Here is a 16,445-nt window from a genome sequence, read left to right as displayed (position 1 = left end):
ATGAAACAGGGAAGTTATCAAAGACATGAAGTAAGTCTGTAAGCCTGGAAGTCTTTCTTGGAGTGAGTTTTCTTCCAGCGCCATTCTGCAGCCTTGGGCACTTAGGGGGACATTTATGAAAGTTCCACCCGAGGAGTATGCCAGGGAGAAGGCACAGGGGTAGCGGGGGTCTGGCGCAGCAAGGGAGGGAGGAAGCATGGCCCCCTTCCGAGCCTTATTTATCATCATTCATCAGGTGTAAATCAGGTCAACAATGATGGAAAATCTCTCCCTAAACCCCTCTGTTTTGGGAGAGATAAGCAGCAGCGAGAGCTCACTTGCTGTGGCTTACCCCTACCCATAGAGAAAAAGAGACAATTGGCCGGGTCCCGCTTATGGCCGTCAAATGTAAATTTAGGCTGAAATCTGGGTACCTCAAGTACCTGACTTTTCCAGCTACAGCATCATGGCCTTGCTGAGCGATCGCCTGCTCATCCAGTCAGTCACTGGGGTGGTGTTCCTTCCCAGTCACTAACTAACTTAGCGGGCAATCACTCAGCCAGGTACATGATGTTGCAGCTAGAGAAGCTGCAGATGGCCGGCGACTATGGGAGAAGAGCAGGATGTCACCTTTAAGTTGTTTGGTAAAATTGGTGTACCAGGGCTGTCTGATAAGTCGTAGAGTTCTGCTGTGTGCAAGAAGGGCGACAGTGTCAAGAGATGAGGTAATTGTGGAATTATAAAGGAGAGCAGCTTCTTCTGTATAGGTGTGAAAATACATGGTGGAGATTGACAGGAGAGAGCCTGAGAATGCTTGACTGTTGATGTGGTTGAGGTTTCCATAAGGGTAGGAAAGGTTCTGGTCTGGCGGAAAGTTAAAGAAGAGAATGTTATTGTGGTCAGAGACGTGTAGAGGTGTGCTAATGGAAATTTGGAACAGAAGCGAGTAAGAATAAGGTCTAGTCTGTGACCCCTTCTGTGAGTGGGCTTGGAGGACCACTGTGTGAGGCTGAAAGAGGAGGTTAGTGATAGGAGTTTAAAAGCAGCTGAGTGCGATGTATCAATGGGGATGTTAAAGTCACCCAGGATAATACTGGGGATGTATTGTATGTTGATAGGAAAAGCAATAGCCAGGTAGTGAACTGGTCAAAGGAGGTGGGTGCAGAACCTAGATGACTGCAACTTGGAGGTTGGAGACCAAGTAGATGTGGAAAGAAAGTGCTTCAAAGAAGGTGAGTGCAGAGAGAGAGATGGTGTTGGGGTAAAGGACCATTTATCTGATAGCAGTGGGCCAACACCACCATGTTTGTTGCAAGGGCAGGAGGTGTGAGCAAGTTTGATACCACCATAGGTAAGTGTATCGGGGAGACTATATCAGAAGATGTCAGGCATTTTTCTATTAGACCTAGAAAGAATAGATTGTGGTCAATAAAGAGTTTTTGGATATAGGAAAGTTTTTTGTAGACATAACGTGTTCTAGAGTGTGCCAAAGAAAGGAAGAGGGTGTGTGTGGTGAGGATCAATGGGTAAAAGGGATGGAGAGATAAACAGATTGTTGTCTGATGTATCTTGGAATGTTAAATGTTTTGGATTTTTTTTATACCCAAGGCTTTTTAGGTGTGATGAAATAGGCTATCAGCTTTAAATAATCTCATCTTTCCTATGCCTGCAACTTGAAAACCTTTATGAATAGGGTTTACTGTATATTCGCACAGCTGATGCAAATGAAGGATCTATACAGCATTCCCAAAGGCTTACTTATCTTTTAACTCCACTTTAGGCCATAAAAACTGTCAGAAAGCTTTAAAAACAATGCTATATAGGGGTTGAACAATTGTAAAATGGCTCATCAAACCATAACAAACTATACCGTTACACACAAATACTACAATTACTGTTCATTTTATGATTACAACCCATAAAGAAGTCAGAAGTCATTCAAAGCAGAATCTTACTCATTGCAAAAACTTTAATTGATAAATCTCTGGAGATGAGCAAACCAAACTTCATGAATCAAGATTAGTTATGAACTTTTTGTAAAGTTCATAATGAGTTCATTTTAATACACATAGAAAATAAAAAAAAAAGCCTATGCTTATCAGTCCATGCTCCCCCCAGTGTCCTCCTATGGGTCCCAGATCTCCTCCGCTGATTGCAGCCGCCTCTACTTCCGAGACAAACTTGTCTGGGAGTGACAGCCCGCTCAGCCAATCACTAGTCGCTGTCGTGTGTCATCTCAGCCAGTGTTTGGCTTCGAGAGCTGTCACTCTAGAGACAAGAGTGACAGCCTACTCAGCCACATCACCGACTGAGACGTGGCAGCACCATGGCTAATGACTGGCCTAGTAGGCTGTCACTCTAGTCTTGGGAGGCCTCATTAGATATTCCACATGTTAGTGTGAGTGATATATGTCTCTTGACTTCAGCCCAGCCCAGAGTCTGCCACATGCTTTAATGACCATAGAGAAAGAAAGGAAGAGCAAGTGCAAGTTCCCCCAAGGACCTGTGGCCCCAGAACAGCTTTAGGACAATCTGACTGCCTTCAGCAATTGGTCATGGTTTATTAGTAGCCTCTAAACTACTCATCTGCTACAGGGGATAGGAAATTAAAGGGACTTGTTAGAGACGTTACCTACAATTGCCGGACTCTACAGATCAGGCACAATGTTGACAATGGTAACAATAACCAACATTTGTCATTTTTATCTTGAGCTGCAGATCAGAATTTCTCTATTTCATCTGCACACTGTTTCTCTGCTTGTAATGAAAACACATTTTGTCCTGTAGGGGCAGCGCAGCGCTCGTCTCAGGCTGTCACTCCCGAGGTGAGAGTGACAATCCACTCAGCCAATCACTTGCTGACTAAGGGTCCTATTCCACGGGCCGAGGAGGGCCCGATCAACGATGTAAATGAGCGGCAATCTGCTAGATCGCCGCTCGTTTACTGGGCCTATTCCACGGCCGTTGATCGTTGAGCGAGGGCTGCAAGGACATTGTTACCGATGTCCTTGCAGCCCTTACAGCATCATACATTACCTTCCAGGCTTCTTCTCCGTGCTGTCTTCATCCCCAGGTCCCGTGCGCTCTATCTTCAGAATGGCCGGTCAGCTGACAGGCCACACTCAGCCAATCACAGGCCGCAGAAAATTGACTGTGCAGACACTGTAAAGTACGGCTCCGGCTGTACTTTACATTTTCTGCTATGTTTAATTGTAACGCGGGCACACCTGAATGTGCCCATATTCCAAATCAAAAGAAGTGATACTGCAGTAATGGCCAGGATAACCTTCACAGACAGCGGCCGTTCTGTGACACGGCCATATCACAGAACAGCCGCTGTCTTACAGCGTCTGAACGCGGCCTAAATCAGCTAAACACCTGCAATCGTTTAGCTGTTTTAGTGCAGTTTGTTAATGATTTGGTCAAATGAGCCCGAACTTTGCATTAAAGTTCAGGGAAACCTGTCAAACCAAACTTTAAAAGATTCACTAATCTCAACCTAAAACTTTCCAGGATTGAATATTTTTGATTGCTAATGTATCTATGATAGATAATTATGAGATAGATAGATAGATAGATAGATAGATAGATAATTATAAGATGGATATATAAATAGATCATTATGGAATATATGGATATATATGTAGATAGATTTTATATATTTAGAATAATAATTAAAATTGTATTAAAAAAAAGCACGCTATACAAAGCACTAAATATAATATGTTCTATAAGATTGTCAGCTTGTATCTCGCATTTATACAATTGGCATGGGAGGATGACAAGCTATTTTTTAGCTACAGGGCAAAAATTGTTGACAGAAAGTGGTAATCACTGCTGTCTGAAAAAAAAAAAAATCTTCCCATCTTTTATCATGTTGAAACAAGATTTTACATTTCTTCTTCCAGAACAGCAGTAGGAGATGGGAAGTGTCATTTAATTGTGTAATTAAGGATCTTAATGGGTCTTCAGAAAGTAACGCAAGCTATAGCCAGAAGACATGGCCGAGGACGGAAGGTTGTCTCAGTGATGTTTGTTAGATGTGACTGTGTGTGGCAAATATTGTACTCGCCCTTTCTTTTTTTTTTTTTTTTTTTTCTTTTTTGGGTGGGGGGCTGACTAACTCCAAATAACAGCTCACAAAACAGCTCCTCTAACAAAGCCTGTAATTTTGACTCAAAAGGAAATTCTTTAAAATTCTTCAAAAGTACAGTTGTTCAAATTAGTTTCTAAAGTAAAACTTTGTTGGCAGTTTCCCTTAGGGCATATTTTAAGGTTCTACCCTCTTTTTTTTTGTCACAACGCGTTTGTAACCTATAACGTAATCATAAAGTTAAGTACAGTTTGACTGAACAATCTGAACAAGATAGATAGATAGATAGAATCCATATATATATATATATATATATATATATATATATATATATATATATATATATTTTTTTTTTTTTTTTTTTTTCTACTTAACAGTAAATGTAATTTGTAATTGCTTTCTCAATTCTACAAATGCTGCAGTAGCCAGAAATGACCATTAGGCAGGCCAGAAAGCCAACTGCTGACAATACCATTATCTGTATAGTTACAACCATTGCAGCAGATGAATGGGGATTCCAGGTGTCAGCACCTCACTAATCACTATTGATAGACTATTGATAATTTTAGCTCAAGCAACCGCTTTAAAGATGACCACACCCCTTAGAATTATTCGACTAATATTCTCTGAAAATAAAATAATTGAATTGGATAATCTAATCTAGAGATTATATATATATCTAAACTAGAGATGAGTGAAGCATCTTTTTGAAATTCGCTTCGCAAAGTTCGCAAATATTCACGTGAATTTGCGAATATTTGCAAATTGCACACTAACATCTCATTTAAAACAGGTAAACTATAGTAGCTACAATAGTGGGACTATTACAGAGTAGCAATTTTTTCAACAGCTGTTGCTGTGACAGTGTCAAAAATTGGAAATGTAAATTTGAAAAAATGCCTGTCAATCATTCAGTTTCCCCCATAGACAGCAGTGGATGTTGGTGGATCAGCGGCGTAGTATCAGTTTTCTCCCAGGACAACAGTGGACATTGGTAAATGAACACCCATTGAGGTATTAAGATGGACACTATGTGACACCCAGCACCCAGTGACTTGATATAATGACAAAGTCACCCAGTCACTTGGTATAATGGACAATGGCTTTACTGCTCCCACAGAAAACCACCTACAATCCCCTCTCCTCTCTGTCTCTTTATTTCTCTCCCTGCTCTAACTGCCTGCTGCAACATACTCTCCACTATACACAGCTGACTGGCCGCCTCCAGGAAGCCAATCACCTTATATAGAGGGTCAGTGCAGGATTTGCTGCTGATTATCCATAATCCCTTGCTCCCGCCAAAAGACAGTACTGTAAGCTAACTTGTGCGGCCACCATGTTGGCGAATTCATGAATAGCTACAAAGCGAATTTAATGCCCGATTTGCTGCAAATCGGAAATTCATCAGATTTGCTTAGTTCATCTCTAACACAAACTATGCCCATGGTGCACATGACAAAGCTGTATGGTTCCCTAATAGAAAGCCATATGGACTCCATATAGGCTCCATTAAGTGTCCTATGTGTCAAGCACCGTTTCTCCTCCATAAATACAGCATTATGTTCAGTACACTTTATTTTATTTTTTAAATTTGGACAGAATTCGACCTCTGTATGCAATGAGAAACATATGGTGATCCTGTATAGGCCTATAAACACAAAATTGTGGGTCTGTATAAAACAGAGGCTGTAGAGAGTTGTAAAGCGGCCATGTCCATGAATCTTTACGTCAATGTGAATGCATAAAACGTCCCTTCCACTCTAGTTGCAACCAAACTAAATATGTTCATTAGCGATCGGATTACAAAGAGAATTATATCGGGTGCGCATTTTTATAACTTCTCGACATACCCTTTAATTAAGCCTTTCAATTGCACAGTGTGAATTACCTACAGAACAGGATGGACAATTCCATTCTCCTGGAGAGCAATTACACGTGTAGTACAGTCAGTGCCAAATCTTTTTTGGGAAGGCTGAAAATAGTTACGTTTTCGCTCTATTTTAGGAAGTATTTCTTTTTGGTCTTCTAAGGGAAACCACAAAAAACAACAGTTTCTGTTTGCAGAACTCAATGCTACCTTTCCTCTCGTAAATAGATACAGAGAAGTAATAATCCGGCCGAGATGTCAAGCAGAACATTGTCACAGCCATGTTGTAGTAATTAAAAATGCCATTAGGTGCCTTATTGAGGAAAGGAACAATATATCTCTGTGGTCTCTCTAAGGACCTCTTAGCATGACTAAGTGACTCTGAATTTTAACATGTGGCTTGAAGTATACACATCCTTCTAAATCCAGTACATATGATTCATAAAATGTTTCTTTGTCTTACAGTTCCTTGGTAGGACAATTACAGAAGAGAGTTTACAAACAGCATCCCAAGGAGACCATCATTCTTCCCGAAGAGCTGTCATCCAAGAATATATCAAACCTTAATTTAGATGTCAGGTTACAGATGTATTTTGTTTTCCCAAAATTTTGTTTTTATGCTTAGAAAATTCTCGACTCATCTTTGTATTTCCTTTTTTCTGCATTGTTCTTTTTTTGGTGTCTTGGGTTTAGGAAACCGATTTACATATATCTTTATACTTAGTAAATTGACTGAAGCCACCATTCACTGCTCTCATCTATGAGCCATCAGCACAGTAAGAGCAGCTATAAAAACATCTAGGAATTTAGATTGACAGCCCATTGGTTTTAGTGGAAATTGTGTGATGCTGTGTTTTACCTTCTATATTGTTCTATATATATGTTACAACTGATAGCTAAGGGGTACTTAACACTACAGGATACGCCCAGAAATGAAAAGCGGAGGCTGCGTGGTTGACTCCACTTGAAGTTCCGCCTATCCCATTGACTCGATTATATTCTCAAGCTCAATCCACCATCTACCCAAAGAATTGACAGCTAATCCTGCCAGAAAACTTAGGGTATGGCAGGATTGGCTGTGATCTACTTAACATCTAGTGATCCTAAGATCCTAATGCAAACTAAATAAGTAGTACGTCTGACCCTAGAAAAATATCTAAATGAAAGAATTTTCCTAAATGAACTTATGGCATTAAGACGTAAAAGTGCATCCTCACAGCGTGCTCAACACACAGCTACTCTTATATTTTATGAAACAGTACCAATGGCTGAAGAAGTTGAATGCAGCCCCAAGACTGCTTGAAAAAACATGGATATACAGTCATCGGCCATATCTATATTTTCCAGAACTGCATCCAACTTCATCAGCTACCGGAAATCAAATGCCAAAGCTTCCGGGTTTAGGCATACTTGAGAAACTCGAGTTTCGCTCATCTCTAAAGCTTAAAACATTTAAATTTAGTTTTTTTGAACAATGCCAATCCACATGCATCGACATGGTATGGGCAGTAACAGACCATACCAGCTATAATATTCCTCTGTGTATTCTTTCCCAGAAACTCGGCTTCTAAAAGAATGCAATATTGCATGCAATGGAGCATTTCATGGCAACTTCTGTGTTTATGTCTATAATATCTAAAGTACACAGAGGTGGAGTATGGGTTCAAAATAGGGCTGTCCGCAAGTTAAAATATTTTTATAATCATGTATTTATAATTCCCTGCACCGTCAAAATTATGCATGAATATATTTTATCATATAAAAATTGTCTAAATCATTACAGAAATTTACAAATGAATTTGGTTACATGGTAAGGACCCTGGAGTAAGGGATAAAGCTCAAACACAAGAAAAGTTTGTGAATGGAAGTGTCATAGGCATGCATGACAGAATTATTTAGGAACTTTACACTTTGGGGGAGAAAAAAAGATCCCAAGCATGTTGAGTATTGTATTTTAGTACAACTTCCTAGCGACGCTGCTAAATCATTTGGTTGACTCATTCAGTGGTCAACCAAATAAATTTATACCTCAAAGATTTCATATCTTATTGCAAGTAACAAATACCTTGCCAAAGACTGTTGAGGTTTTCTTTATGTGGCTAAAGCCAAAAGAAAACCTGAATAGATCCAATTAACTAAAAATACGATGAAGCATGAGAAGGAAAATCCTCTGTGCCATATTTTCCAGTGTCCAGACCATAGTTTTACTATATCAGTTCTAAAAACTATATATAAAAATATAAAATGAATGACAACATACACTTGATATCATGATTTTTTTTTTTAATACAATGCTACTTTAACTAATGTCACTCTTATTGTTGTAAATTATTTTACTAGATTACTTACCCTTAGGTCCGGGCTACATAACGATTCTTGGTTGTGTTACCTGTAACCACCATGTCATGCTGCCTGTGGGGCTGCCTAACCTCACGACTCAACATATCATTCAAGTGGCCAAGAATGTAAGCCCACAGTCACAAGAAAAAACTATCCTGGCATCATGACATGGTGGTTTCTGGTAGCAGAGCCATATAATCTAGCCCCCTACCTCAAATCATGAAGATGTACTGACAGCAACCACATGAGCACCCACTGGATGATAACAGGTTAAACAAGTTCTTTAAGGGTACAAACCCACTTGACGTATTTGCTGCGTGAATCAGTCTTAAAAATAAGCAGGTAAAACGCAGGTTGGCTTTATACAATTGTTCTGCGTTAAAATACACAATTGCGTATTTTTGAAGCGTGAAGCTTGTTGTTAGCAAAGCATCAGTTGTTAACAACCTGTGCGAAAAACGCATCTAGCTTCACGCTTCAAAAATACGCAATTGCGTATTTTAACGCAGAACAATTGTATAAAGCCAACCTGCGTTTTGCCTGCTTATTTTTAAGACTGATTCACGTAGCAAATACGTCAAGTGGGTTTGTACCCTAAACAAATGAAATGACTACAGAGTTCTTGAAAACTTGTTGAGCTTTTTTTTATACAATGGAAGGCCTTTGTCGAAACCTAAATATTCCTTTACTATTACTTTTACGAAACATTATGATGAAGTGAATTCCATTGGTCAAGGAAAACCAATTCTTGTAGCAAACACTGAAATAGAATCATAAATTACATAAAGATATAAATCAATAAAGTTTTACCTATTTCCAACGGTATTGATCCAATGGAATGCAGTGTCATAGTAAAGGTATACCACTGGCCATTACAAAGTACTGTTATATGAAAGTACTGTTAAGTAAAACTATCCATTATTTTATGGATTGTAAGCCCTCGCGGGCAGTATCCTCTTTTCTCATGTACCAGTCTGCCATTTATCTTATTCATGTTATGTGTTGTAATGTTCCTCTTTGATAACCCCTATCACTTGTATAGCGATCTAGAATCAAGGTCGTTTAAAAATAATAATAATAATAATAATAATAATAATAATAATAATACTCTTCTTGAGTGCCAGTGTCTTGATCTACATTGCACTATTTAACATCTCCTATGCAGACTCTTACCTTTGACAACCTGCTGTGGGAAACATTGGTGTTCCTTGTCTTCCAGGTCTGATTTTATTCAAGTGGTAGATACCTGTAACTGAATATACTATAGATAGCTTATACACTAACTGCATTTCCCTTTCCATTAATTTGGTTTTGAAGTATAACAAGGGTTTGACTGGTTAGACTAAAGAAAGGGCTGTGGTTTACTATATCTCAACTGTGATTTTTTTTTTCATTTTTTTTTTGTATATGCCATTTTAATAGGGAGACATTTAGGGCGACATTTACTGGGAAGTCTAATTTGTGTGAATCTTCAAATGAGCATTGGTGTAAATTTTGTTCCAATATCTTGTGACTGATTTACTAAAATGTAGCACTGCCATATTGAATGTATACAAACAAACGTGGCAATAAAAGTCACAGGAAAAGTCAGAAAAATTGCACAAACATATTTACCTGGTACTGCCCAGATGTGCACCTGTTTGTGTGACTTTTTAAAAAGTTGCAAATGGTAAATTGGGCACTCATCCCGGATTATACAAATTTTTGGGTGAATACTCAAAACAGGCAGATTTTTTTTTAAAAAAAGTTGCATATAAAAAATATTCGCCCATCAAATACTGGTTCATAACAGGGGGGGGGGGGGGTCCAATTATTGACCTAAAAATAGGCACAAAGCCCTTAATAAATTTCCCCCAGCCTTTTTTTAGGCCATCCAAATAGCAAGGGTGTATTTAAATACTTTTTGCATTTATGGTATTTACTTTTTCAAATGTTAACGGATGTAAATGTTGCTTTATTTTTTTTAAGTCTCTAAAACATACCGCCCCCATTCACAAAAGGTCAATGGGAGACAATATATCTCGACTTTTTTTTTTAATAGGTTGTTCTTCGGTAACTGAGGTCATAGTAAATAATATACTGTACATAAAATATATATGCCATCATAAATCTGTTCCTTTTCCAGGGAGATTCTGAGATTGTTTGCTTTGGAATGTCCTATTCTCGGATGCACACATGTTGTGTACTTTCTCTCACATAAACCACATACACTTTATTGAGATTTAAATATATAGAAGCTCATATTTATTTCCTGGAGCAACACACAGATTTCCTTTGAGGGCAACTCCATCCTTTCTATTCCTAAAATAGTTTAAAAATTTGGTATTTTTTGTACATTTTGTGTGGTGTCTCCCAAACTGGGTGATTTCAGGACAACACGATTTTTACCGAATACTTTTTTAGAAGGATGTTCTTTGCTGAGAAATAAACTCTTGACATCTTGCAACATGTATATTAGAAAGTGAATTGGCATGCAATGTTACAGAATGGCATAAGGAATCTTGTACAGAAATCACAGAGAAGTTTTAGGCTATGTTCACACAGTAACAATGGCTGTACTTTGTATGGTGTGGAACACTGCCTATTTCTTCTATGGGATCCCGGACGAAGTGTATACACATAGTATACGCTCCTGCCGGGATCCCATGTGGCGCCGCAAAGAACTGACATGTCAGTTTTCTGCGTCTGCAATCCAGTGAATTGTGGCTGCAGGAAGACCTGTCAGTTCACACAATGGAGCGAGCGGCTCCGACCGCTCACTTCATTGTGTGCTATGAGAGTTCTGATGGGGACGAGCGGTGATGCACCCGCATCAGAACACTGTGGCCAGAAAGATCATGCGGCCGGTACTGCAGCAGCGGCCGGGATAATCTTTGCAGAGACCGTCTGTTTTCGTGACCCGGCCGGGTCACGTAACGGCCAGTCTCTTACATAGTGTGAACATAGCCTTATAAGAAAACAAAACAACAACATTCTATAACTGCTGAGATCCCCAGTGATCACAGAATTGAGGGTCAGGTCACCGCTCACTTGCTATTACATGCACCAAGAGCGAGCGGTTAGGTGCCGCAAAGAGCTGCCGAAGGAGCTCCCCAGACGATCTTTAGAAGATAGCAGCGGTCTGCTGCCACCGTTCCTGTCGCGGATCGACAGCAGCAGATCGTTGCTATCAAGGTCGTTTGTCTTTCAACATGTTTAAAGGCATTGAAAGACATAGATAATCTGACACCGTGCATGTCGGCTGACCGTTGCCTTTTATTACACAAAGCGATTATCGGCCGTACTGGGCGATAATCGGCCAAATATGACCGATAATCGCTTTGTGTGATCGGGCCTTTACACTATGTGGGATGATTTTTAGTGAAGAAGGTACAGCTAGAGCGTACATAGAAAGAGGAAGTCTGTTACAGGATGTACACTAGACAGGAAGTTGGGCAAACTGAAGACAAGAGAGCAGACAGTTTATACTTTGACTAGAAGGAAAGCATGAAAGACCACAGGAAGATAGTAAAGTATTTTTATTATCAGTACATGTTAATTATTAGACAGTTGAGAAACCCTTTTTAATGGTCACTGTCATTATGAAGAAATAATTTGCAGCTTTTTAGTCTTGTGCTGGTTGTGCAGTTGGATCACAGAACAGCCGGAGTTACTGAAGATCATTCTGACCGGTACTGAAGTGTGCGCCCACATCCGAATTCCCTGCTGCACACAATGGAGCGTGCAGCCTGAGCTGCACACTCCATTGTGTGAACTGACAGGTTCTCTGTGGCCGCTATTCAATGAATAGCAGCTGCAAAAAACTGACATGTCAGTTTTTTTGTGTGGCAGCTAGTGATCCCGGACGGAGTGTACACTACGGGGGAGATTTATGAAAGGGTGTAAATATACTGTACACTTGGTGTAAACTAATCACAGTAACCAATTACAGCTCCTCTTTTATCCTACCAAAGCTGAAAGCTGAGCTGTGATTGGTTGCTGTGGGCAGTTTACACCAGGTGTATGTTTACACCCTTTCATAAATCACCCCCTATGTGTATACACTCCGGCTGGGATTCCCTCAGCCTGCAGCATAATGTAAGTTTACTATTTGGCTATGTTATGTTCACACTACGTATATGACCGGCCGTTCCAAGACCCGGACGGGTCATGGAACGGCCGGTCTCTGCAAAGATCATTCCGGACGGTACTTAAGTACTGGCCGGATGATCTTTCAGGCCGCAGTGTTCTGATGCGGGCGCATCAGCGCACGCCCGCATCAGAACTCTCATAGCACACAATGAAGCAAGCGGCCGGAGCCGCTCGCTTCATTGTGTGAACTGACAGGTCTTTCAGTGAATTGCGGCCGCAGAAAACTGACATGTCAGTTCTTTGCGCTGCCGTATGAGATCCCAGGCGGAGCGTATACGATGTGTATACGCTCCGGCCAGGATCCCATAGCAGTAAAGGCAGTGTTTCACACGGTACAAAGTATGGCCGTTGTTGCTGATGGCAACAACTGCCGTACTTTTACGTAGTGTGAACATAGCCTTAATCTATGTCAACATGGGCTAAGGCTGCACATGTGTTTTTAAATTTTTTTCATGTTAATCTTCCCTTCCCTCAATTACTTCTACAAATGTACCTATTGCATCTCTAGCTACATCCAGCTCATCATGCAGAATTTCAGCATAGTTATATATCAAAATGCAAACTATACATCAGTACAAGTAGTGTAAATGCATTTTTGGGGAAATTTTAATGTCTACTCTATTGTGTCCTACAGCTGTGGTTACACGAAATTCAACACTGTTTTAATGTTCCCTCTCTACATTATAGATATAAGACTATTGGGTTTTTTTCTGTTCTTTTATTACATTTAATTATTTTGACTTGTCTAAACATACAAAATACAGTGAATAACTATGTTCCCAAGTATAGCTCAGCCGACACTGTTGGATCTTGGCCAAAGCTTTGCAGTATGGGAATCGACCTTGCATCTTTTAAGTGTACTTGGATTATCACACCGAAAGTGTGCATTAAACTTTTGCATGGCAGAAATGACAGACTTTTATGGTGCATGATATCTTTAAAACCATCTGGGGAGGACGAAGGAATTGCCTTTTGACAGGTGTGGCTGATCCTTACTAAATAAGCACTTCATCTTTCAGTCTCGACCGACGTTTCCTTGGTTCTTTCCAAGGGGAGATTTTTCAATTAGAATGACAGTGTTTATTCTTATATTTTATATATGAACACTCAAGCTGACATTTTATCCAGATTTATTGAGGAAATTCAATACAAATGGGATTTTTAATATAAATGTATAATTTAAATTTAGCACATTTTTCTGTAAGAAAAAGTTATGGCTTCCATAAAGAATGGATGAAAAGTTGGTAACATTTCGACCATGTGAATAACAATATTGTATGCAGTGAAATATCTGTCATGATATAAATTTCAACACACATGGAGGAGATTTCCAACTGAGAGCAATATTTCTTTCTCGGAGCAATACCGCACTCGTTCTCTTATTCATCGGAACAGAGGAAGTTCAACAGGGTTGACAAAACAAAGTAGACCATTTTAACACTAGGCAAAATGAGTTTGAGACGCGGCCGTCCAAAGATCGACTACTGAAAGTTCCCAAATATGGCCACATGAAGATGCTGCATGCTTGATACCCGAAAGTTCATGACGAAGGTATAACATGAAATTACGAACAAACATATTGACTGCTTTGTATACTTCAGCTATTTACTAAATGAATATTTTTACTTACATTTTACTGACAAAACCCATAGAATTATTGCACCAAGTTATAACTTTCAAAATCTAAATCAACAGTACATGTGATATAAAGCAAGTTTGCAATATACATTCATTATTTGTTATGTTGTTATCATGCTGTAAAACAAAGCTGAACTTACCAGAAATCCAGGTCCAGTTTCCAGAAGGCAGATCTTCTGACTTGTGCTGGTTGAAAAAACAGACTAAACACAGGAATTCAAGCCAGTACAGAGAGTCACGGCTCAATGTGTCCATCAGTCACATGACTGTCTTCTCTGTGAGCGCTCAGATAACCTGGGAAACATAGGACTTCCTGTTTCTTGACTCTTTGCGGAAAAAAAAGTCAGAAAACAGGAAGTGTCGTATTTTCTATGATAACTTAAAAAACAATAATGAATGTAAATTGCAAACTTGCTTTATAGCACATCTACTATTGATTTAGATTTTGAAAGTTATAATGACAGGGGCACTTTAAATATAAATACAATGGGGGGATAGCAATAATTACTCTGACATATGAGACCAAGATGCAGTGACAGATTCCCCCTCAGCTAATCAACAAACTATTTTATTAGATTTTTATGTGTACTGCAGATTTAGTAGAGCTGAATTTCCTATTTTGCTCTTTCTTTTGCGCATCAAGATAAGTTAAAGGGGTTGTCCAGTCAGGCGAGCTTTCAGTATATTTCTGGAGAGTGATTGATATAAAACAATAACCTACACTTAGTTCCCTCCCCAGCTGATGATTGGTCAAAGGAGCCTGCAACATCTTGACCCCAGTCTGGAAGTGGCTGCACAGCTGGTAAGGTATGGTATAGTACAGGCAGTGGAGCCGAAGCTAGAGAGGCAGATGCAGGTTACTGTTTTTAATCAGCCCTTCTCTGGGCATATATAAAACAACACACCTGCATAGACAACCCCTTTAATCATGGGGTACCACCTCTTGTCTCTTCTTCCTTTTTCACACTTTACATTCATAACTTAGACTTGCTTTATCAATATGCAGACAGTATCCATGCAATATGTAAGCAATAGACATGCATAGATCAGCATTGGCCCCATTTTTTTTCAATGGAAAAATGTAGTCAGTGACAAGCACAAGCAAATCACTCTTTCAGTCTGAGCTTCCGTAAGCACTTGGGAAAGGACTTGAATGTAGTTACTCTGCTAGCGTCATTGAACTGAATAGAGTCCGTGCCGATCTGAGCATGGATACTTTGGCAGCTGATTTTGGGATTTTGCCAATGAATGTATTCCTTGGAGGCATTATTGTGATGTGAACCTAGCCTTAGTACTTAAAAGGCTCTTATTTAGACAGAAAAATGAAAACCATTCAAATGAACTGAAGGAAAGACTTCCTTATGGATGTCAGTAGTAATGAAATGACTGTCCTGTAAGTCATCCTATGTCTGAACACATTGTACAGTGAGTCTAACGTTGGTGGAAGGAAATAAAATAATGATTATAGTTATTTATCCCACAACAAACAATTCTATTTATGTCTTGTTTCACAACGCTCAATGGCTCAATGACCTATGTTCTAAAAAACGATGGGCTCCAAGAAATGTCGGGGGAGAGAAGAATTTGGATTTGAAGTGCCCAACCTTGTGTTTCACCCATGCAGATTGGTGGTTTTGGAAAGATCATCAGAATTAACATTAAGCTGACAGCTATTAAAGGGGTACTTCGGAGACAATATTATTATTATTTTTTTTTTATCAACTGGTGCCAGAAAGTTATACAGAGTTGTAAAATACTTCCAGCACTTATCAGCTGTTGCATGTCCTGCGGAAGTGGTGTATTCTTTACAGTCTGACATAGGGCTCTCGGCTGCCCCCTCTGTCGGTAACAGGAACTGTCTAGAGCTGTGGAGGTTTGCTATGTTCATTTTGCAGCAGACAGAGTTGTCAGCAAAGAATGAATGCACTACTTCCTGCAGGACATACAGCAGCTGATAAGTACTGGAAGTTGTGACTTTTGTAAATGACTTCTATTAAAAAAAAAAAAAAAAACTAAAGTCTCAACTTCTAGCTGATGTATGTCCTGCATGAAGGGGTGTATTATTTCCAGTCTGACAGCTGCCAGTGCTCTCTGCTGCCTCCTGTGTGTGTCAAGAACTGTCTAGAGCAGCAGCAAATCTCCATAGCAAGCCTCCCCTACTCCAGACAGTTCCTGTCACAGACAGAGGTGGCAGCAGAGAGCACTGTGTTAAACTGGAAAGAATGCATCACTTCCTGAAGGACATACAGCAGCTAATAAGTACTGAAAGGTGTGACAAGTTTTTTTTTTTTTTTTTTTTATTAGAAGTCATTTACAACTCTGTATAAGTTTTTGACACCAGTTGAATTTTTTTTTTTTAATAAAACACTCTAGAGTAGCCATTTAAAGGTGTATGCG

This window comes from Dendropsophus ebraccatus, chromosome 15 (assembly GCF_027789765.1).
Source record: "Dendropsophus ebraccatus isolate aDenEbr1 chromosome 15, aDenEbr1.pat, whole genome shotgun sequence".
Classification (NCBI taxonomy): domain Eukaryota; kingdom Metazoa; phylum Chordata; class Amphibia; order Anura; family Hylidae; genus Dendropsophus; species Dendropsophus ebraccatus.
The sequence above is the reverse complement of the archived record's forward strand: the minus strand, read 5'-3'. Positions refer to the sequence as shown.